The sequence below is a fragment of the Mustela putorius genome, unplaced genomic scaffold, assembly GCF_011764305.1.
Source record: "Mustela putorius furo isolate JIRA1106 unplaced genomic scaffold, ASM1176430v1.1 tig00537248_pilon_pilon_pilon, whole genome shotgun sequence".
Lineage (NCBI taxonomy): Eukaryota > Metazoa > Chordata > Mammalia > Carnivora > Mustelidae > Mustela > Mustela putorius.
The window spans coordinates 11,284,576-11,291,554 of record NW_025422387.1 but is presented as its reverse complement, the minus strand read 5'-3'; the positions used below and the strand labels follow the sequence as shown (position 1 = coordinate 11,291,554).

The window sequence follows — 6,979 nt, the reverse complement described above, 5'->3', positions numbered from 1 at the left end:
GGGAGAGGGAGAAGCAGGCTTCCTGCAGAGCAGGAAACCCAGTGGGGGGCTCCATCCCAGGACCCTGGGGCCCTGACCTGAGCCACAGGCAGACACTTAAGGACTGAGCCACCCAGGCGCCCCAAGACAGTAATTTTTTTTGAAGGAGTATGTCCCAATGATAGATGGTGATAAGAAATTTTGGAGAAAAACAGCGGAGTGACGGAGAGTTTACAGAAAGAAGGCGGTTGAGGAAGGTCTCATCACCCCTGTGACTGAGGTGGCCTAAGGGAGCAGGTTAAGCATGCTTGGGGGGATAGGGGGGCTCTTTGGTCTGAAGAAATGTCTGTAGGATAGGGTGACACCCTCTCACATACCCTAGCAAAATCGGATAGAGGCCCTGCCATCATGAAGGGCATCATTTTACAGGAAGGGGTTGTAAAGTTTTTTCCGGCGAGATAAACACAACACCAGGCAAAGTGGGTGCAAGGCAAGATTTATTAAAAACGCTCTCCGGCGAAGTTTCAGGGCTCAGGAGAAGGGGAGCCAGGAAAGTTGCGCAGGGAGGAGGTGGGCACCCTCGGGCGAGGTTCCGCCACTCTGGAAAGCAGAGTGGCGGAAGTCGCACCCAAGGCAGGGAGGAGGGGGCTTTTAAGGGGTCTCGGAGGAAGCTCAGGGGTCTTTTGGAAGTTTCCCTTATTTGGATATCCCGCCTGCTCATCGGGATCCCATTGGTCCACAGGAGCCCGGGGCGGGAGTCTCAGATTCCTGCTTGGGCCTTTGTTCTCCTGTCCGAGCTCAGGTCTTGTGGCGGGAACTTTCGCCATCTTTGGTAGCCCCCTTCCTGCCAGCCCAACATTCCGACCTTTTGCTTAATATAATGGTGTCAAGGGCGTCGACTCCGTTCTGGCTACTTCCTGCTGACAGGGGGCGTCGTCATAGGGGTAGTCGGAAGTGGGCAGGCGAGAGTAGGGCTGGAGGAGGAGTTGATTGACAGATACTCAGGCAAGTTCTTGTAGGCGACCCTGCAAGTACCGGAAAAGACAGGGAGCAACTGAGATTAGGAGGAGGATTATGCTTACAGGTCCCGCCAGAGGGAGCAGCCAGGTTACCCAGTTGTAGGGGTCCAGGCCCCAGGAGGATGTGTCTCACCACTGTGCTTGGATCCGACCCCTGAGTTCTTTGATCCTGGAGGTAACTATATGATTGGTTAACAAAGTAACAACATTCTTCATTTAATAATAGGCAGGTCCCCCCTTTTTCGGTGGTCAGAAGGTCTAAGGCCCGTCGGTTCTGTAGAGCTAAGGCTGCCAGGCTGGTGACTTGCGTCTGTAGGGCTGTGAGGGAGTCAGCAACCCGTTCCGTGTCATCATTCAGGGCTTGGGAGAGTTTGTAAGAAAAAGTCTATGGAGGTTCCTATCCCCGCTGTTCCAGTTGCCACCCCTGTGGCTATTCCTGCCCCTGTTATGAATGGGAGGTGGGCAGCCCTTCCTCCATGGTGTTGGGGAAATAGGATGGACAGCAGCTGGGATTCAGAGTAGATGGTGGTAGGAGATAGTAGAATGAATATACAGCCCAGGGAGTCATTAGTGGTCAGGCAGCGATAGATTCCCTGAGGGCACAAGAGAAATATTCCCAAGGGAGTACAGTACAGGAGGGAGGAGTTAGTGATATGGCAGCTGCGGTGGTAAGGGAGGACACATTAATAATAGGTATGTTTCCCCCGATGGGGCCCATATGGACCGTATTATTTGTGGCCCTGAAGTTGGGCAGTGGCCAGTCAATAGGGTGGGGTATCCCTACGACAAGGAGTGAGGTAAGGTAGATAGGATAAAAGAGGTGGGGAAATGGCTGGAGGGCTGTGATTTCTAATTCAAATGGGCTTAAGCCTGAAGACCCGCGGGGCGTAGCCAGGAGTCTGGTGAGAGCCTTAGGCAGAAGTGTAGGCCAGGAAAGACGGGTTTCTAGAGTAGGTTTGGTGAGTTGGGCTTTGAGCAGCCCATTGGCCTTTTCTACCTTACCAATGACTGTGGGTGGTATGGGATGTGAAGTTTCCAGGTTATGTTGAGGCTCTCAGCTACCTGTTGGGTTACACTGGAGATGAAGGCAGGTCCGTTGTCCGACTGGAGGGTCTGGGGCAATCCGAACCTCGGGATGATGCGCTCGATGAGTATTGTAGCCACTACGTCTGCTGTTTCCTGGGCGATGAGGTATGCTTCGATCCAGCCTGTGAATGAATTTTATGGCAAGGCATGGGAGTGAAGTCCAGGTGTCAGTCTTCCCCCGGCTGATGACCTCGGAGCTGTTGGTTAGGCCCTGGTCTGCAGATTCCTCCTTGTGAATTCACGGCAGAACAGGTTTTGCAAGCCCTGTGGACAACTTCGATTACCTTAGATAAGGAAGGATGATAGAACAATGGCTGAAGAAATTAGTGGAGAGCCTATGGGCCACGATGGAGGGATTGGTGGATGTCAGTAATCAAGGTGTGCACCAGATTGCCTGGCAGGGCAATCCTGTCCTGGATCCACCCCTTATCTGGCAAGGGTTTAGGCAGTAAAGTTGCAGGGTTTAAGCGGGGGGAGGTAGAGAGAGAGAGAGATGCGGGTTCTCTAGGAATAGCAGATGGAATAGCTGGAGACGGGAGTCAGATGGGCCAGGGATCGGTGGCTAAGGAGCTCTGTGAGTCAGCAGGAGAGTAGACTGTGATGGGCTGCCCTAAGGTCATGTTGAGGGCCTTAGAGGGGGGTACTTGATATCCCTTGGCCCCCAGAAAGCTAAGTAGGGTGGAGGTGTCGTCTTGGGAGACCGAGAGGGAGGGGCTACAGAGGAGGAGGTCATCCACATATGTAGTAGAGTCCTGGCCTTAAGGACGCACTGCTGTTAAGTCTGTAGGCCTGGCCGAAAATGTGAGGGCTGTCCCTGAACCCCTGGGGTAGAACAGTCCAAGTTAATTGTCCAGAAGCATGCGTGTCAGGATCCTCCCAGGTGAAGGCAAAAAGAAAATAGGAATCAGGGTGCAAGGGGACAGTGAAAAAAGCGTCCTTTAGTTCCAGTACAGTAAAGTGAGAGGTGTTTGGGGGAACGCGAGACAGTAGGGTTAGGAACGACTGGGTGGAGGGGGACCACGACCTCGTTGATAAGCCTAAGGTCTTGTACCAGTCGATAAGCCCCTGAGGGCTTGCGTACTGGGAGGATGGGGTGTTACAGAGGGAAATGATGGGGATCAGGAGTCCCTGACGTTAAAGCCGTTCTATGATAGTTTCAGGCCCTGGCGGTGGGCTAAGGAAATAGGCAACTGAGTTTGAGGGAAACTTAGAGTTATCCTTAAGCTGTACTTGAACCGGGGTAAGGTGGGAAGCAATGATGGGTTCTGAGGTGTCCCACACCTGAGGGTCTACAGTAGGTAGGTCATCTGGAGCGGGGGTCGAGGGAGTGGAGAGGTGTAGGATGAGACGGGTTGAGGTGGATAGAGGGGAGGAAGGGGAGAGGCAGATAGTTGCCCTTAGTTTCTGGAGAATGTCCCTACCCAGTAGAGGGACCAGGCAGGAAGGAATCATAGGAACGAGTGGGGGAAGGGAAACCCATCCAGGCTACAGGTAAGGGGAAGGGTCACCCTAGGATTGGAGGAGGTCCCATCGATCCCCATAACAGTAATTGGTGAGGTTCGAGTAAGTCCCGAGTAGGAAGGCAGAACAGAGTAGGTAGCCCCCGTGTCCAGCAAAAAAGAGATGGACTTACCCGCTACCTGGAGCATAACCCTGGGCTTGGCCTGGGTGAGAGGGGTGGCTGAGTCTGGGCTTCGTCAGTCGTCCTCCAATCCAAGCAGTTGAAAGGCCAGACTTACTATCTCGGGGGGTCCCCCACGTTGAGGCGTCGAAGATACCCCGAGGTTAGGGCAGTCGGATTTCCAGTGGCCCATCAAATGGCATTGAGGGCAAGGCCGAGTTGGCGGCTTTGGATTGGGGCACTGGCGAGCCCAATGTCCCTCGGCCCTGCATTTGAAACAGGCCCCCCGACGGGGTGCGATTGGTTTCCCCCCCTCTCTGCTGGCTCCCAGAGCCGGCCGGCCGCAGGGCTGCTACCAAGGCTTGGGTCTGCAACTGAACCTTTTGCTGGAGTCTGGCTTGTCGTTTAAGCTCAGCCGCCTCCTCACGGGAATTAAAGACCTTAAATGCCATTTTCACCAAGTCAGAAATGGGGGTCTGAGGGTCCTCCTCAGCCTTCTTTAACTTTCTCTGTATATCCAGTGCCGATTGAGAGATAAAATGAGTAGCCAGTACCGTGGCCCCCGCAGGAGAGGCAGGGTCCAAGCGAGTGTACTGGGTTAAAAGTTAGGTCAACTGGTTAAGAAACATGGTGGGGTTGTCGTAGGGGCCTGGACAATATCCCTAATCTTGTCGTAATTAACGGCCTTATTAGAGGCTGCCCTCATGCCGGCTATGAGACACTGGACCATGCGGTCGCGGTGCCAGTGGCCATCTTGGCCATCCTGATAATCCCAACCTGGTTCTACAGCTGGGACCTCCCGGGCTCCAGAATCAGTGAGCTGGACCTGATCCGCATGCTCCTGGGCAGCAGCCTGGATGCATTCCCTCTCCTCTATGGTGAGGGTGGTGGTCTGGACCACATGTAAATCATGCCAGGTGAGGTCATAGGCTTGGGCCAGATACTGGAATTCTTTAATGTAGTTATCAGAACTGGCCGAAAAGGAGACCAAACGTTTCTCAATTTGGGAAAGGTCCTGTAGAGAGAAGGGCGCATGAACTCAAACTTCCTCAGCTCCAGCAACCTCCCTTGGGGGTCAGACTAACTCAGCGGGGGGCTTTCGAGCCCTAGTGCGGCTGGAGCCACACAGACACATTCACGCAGTCAGGCACTCTTCAGATTCAAACAGATTGGACACCCTCCCCTTTGGGTATCCCTGGCTAATGGGAGGTGATCAGTCTCCCCTTCCATTCTTTACGAAAGCATCTAGCTCAAACAGTAGCCCTGCGGCTGTTACAACAGAATTCAATTAAGCACAAAAGGTGTTTACCAACAGATTTCAAAAGCATAAACCTAGTTCTTTATCCCATTCTGTTAAAGGTTACCAAAGACTTTGAATGCTACCTTAAGAATGACCCATTAAAACTCTGAGACACAAGTAACCAGCAGTTCTAGTCATCTCTTTGCTAGCAGATTTTAACAAATAACAAGAGCCTATTTGACCTTCAGTAAACTTTGATTGGAGTTTCCCGTTTACTGCGGATAAATTTGTCAGGAGTTCGGATAGGAGTGGGAGGGGGAGAAGGAGGGGTAGACGAGAGCACTGGTTCAGAAATCCTGAATTTAAGGGACCTTGGGGTGAAGGATCGCGGTAAAGAGGAGGAGGAGGAACCAGAGGCCCTCTTGTCAGTGGATGGGTGAAGCTCTCCGGGGGTTCAGAGAGAGGAGACGGGGAGGAGAGGTCCGAGTCTTTGGGAGCAGTGGGTGGCAGGGTAGGGGGAGGGGAGCGGGCCAAGAGGACCTGAGAGGTGGAGCAGTGAGAGCAGAGGAAGGGGCGAGAGTGCAGAGTCCAGAAAGCTGGACATAAGGGACCTTGGCCCATCTGCCTTGGTGCCTGCCGAGGTTATTTAGGTCCATGAAAGTCTGATAGTTAAACGTGCCTTCCGGAGGCCATTGGGACTGATTGTCTAATCGGTATTGTGGCCAAGCGACAGTACAGTAACGTCGTTTTCGCAGGTCCTGGTCCAGTTCCAGGGTTTTAAGATTGGCCAGCAGGCCTAAAACACCCCCGGGATGTTTTAGGGTCGAATTTGGATTGGGAGGTCCCCACGATTCGTTGCCGGGCAACCCGAGGGCTGGAGGAAGGCGTCCCCTCGTCCACCACTGGGTTGCGGAAAAACTGTGTCGACTGCCGTAGAGGTTAGGACGTCTCCCAGCCTCTCGGAGTCACGGAGGTCACCTGGTGACCGGCGGGGTCCACCCTGACGCGGCCGCGATTAGGGCAGGGCTTTCCGGAAGGAGGCGCGGAATCGGGGAAACTCACCACAGCTTCGGAAGTGGCGTTCGGAAAGGCAGGTCCGGTTCAGCCAGGGAAAGGAGAGAGCCTCCCCACTGTGTGGGGGCTCAATCTCCTTCCCGGGTTTCGGCACCAAATGTAAAGTTTTTTCCGGCGAGATAAACACAACACCAGGCAAAGTGGGTGCAAGGCAAGATTTATTAAAAACGCTCTCCGGCGAAGTTTCAGGGCTCAGGAGAAGGGGAGCCAGGAAAGTTGCGCAGGGAGGAGGTGGGCACCCTCGGGCGAGGTTCCGCCACTCTGGAAAGCAGAGTGGCGGAAGTCGCACCCAAGGCAGGGAGGAGGGGGCTTTTAAGGGGTCTCGGAGGAAGCTCAGGGGTCTTTTGGAAGTTTCCCTTATTTGGATATCCCGCCTGCTCATCGGGATCCCATTGGTCCACAGGAGCCCGGGGCGGGAGTCTCAGATTCCTGCTTGGGCCTTTGTTCTCCTGTCCGAGCTCAGGTCTTGTGGCGGGAACTTTCGCCATCTTTGGTAGCCCCCTTCCTGCCAGCCCAACAGGGGTGTGTTTCCCGTGTTGCCGATGAAGCTTAACTCCGGGGTCTCCTCACTTAGAAAGATCCTTTCAGGGGCGCCTGGGTGGCTCAGTGGGTTAAAGCCTCTGCTTTCGGCTCAGGTCATGATCTCAGGGTCCTGGGATCAAGCCCCGCATTGGGCTCTCTGCTCAGCAGGGAGCCTGCTTCCTCCTCTCTCTCTGCCTGCCTCTCTGCCTACTTGTGATCTCTGTCTGTCAAATAAATAAATAAAATCTTTTAAAAAATTTAAAAAATAAATAAATAAAAGAAAGATCCTTTTAAGCTTCTTTCTTCTCTCATTCTACCCAAATGCACCCCTGTTCACTTATGAGCTCATCTGTATGCCTTTCTTTTCTGAAATAGGGCCTCCAGACAGTGTAAGCTTCAGGCCCCGCGGAACCCTGCCTGAGCCAGTGAGTGAACCCA

General features: G+C 53.6%; 1 long non-coding RNA gene across 1 annotated transcript; it reads right to left on the bottom strand.

Annotated features, from left to right (window-relative positions):
* Positions 1-2,155: 2,155 nt before the first annotated feature.
* On the bottom strand, positions 2,156-6,048 carry LOC123390151. The gene is made up of 2 exons (XR_006604775.1): positions 6,008-6,048; positions 2,156-2,206 (listed from the first exon to the last, which is right to left on the bottom strand). It is a non-coding gene; the product is annotated as an uncharacterized LOC123390151 (long non-coding RNA).
* Between the last annotated feature and the right edge of the window lie 931 nt (positions 6,049-6,979).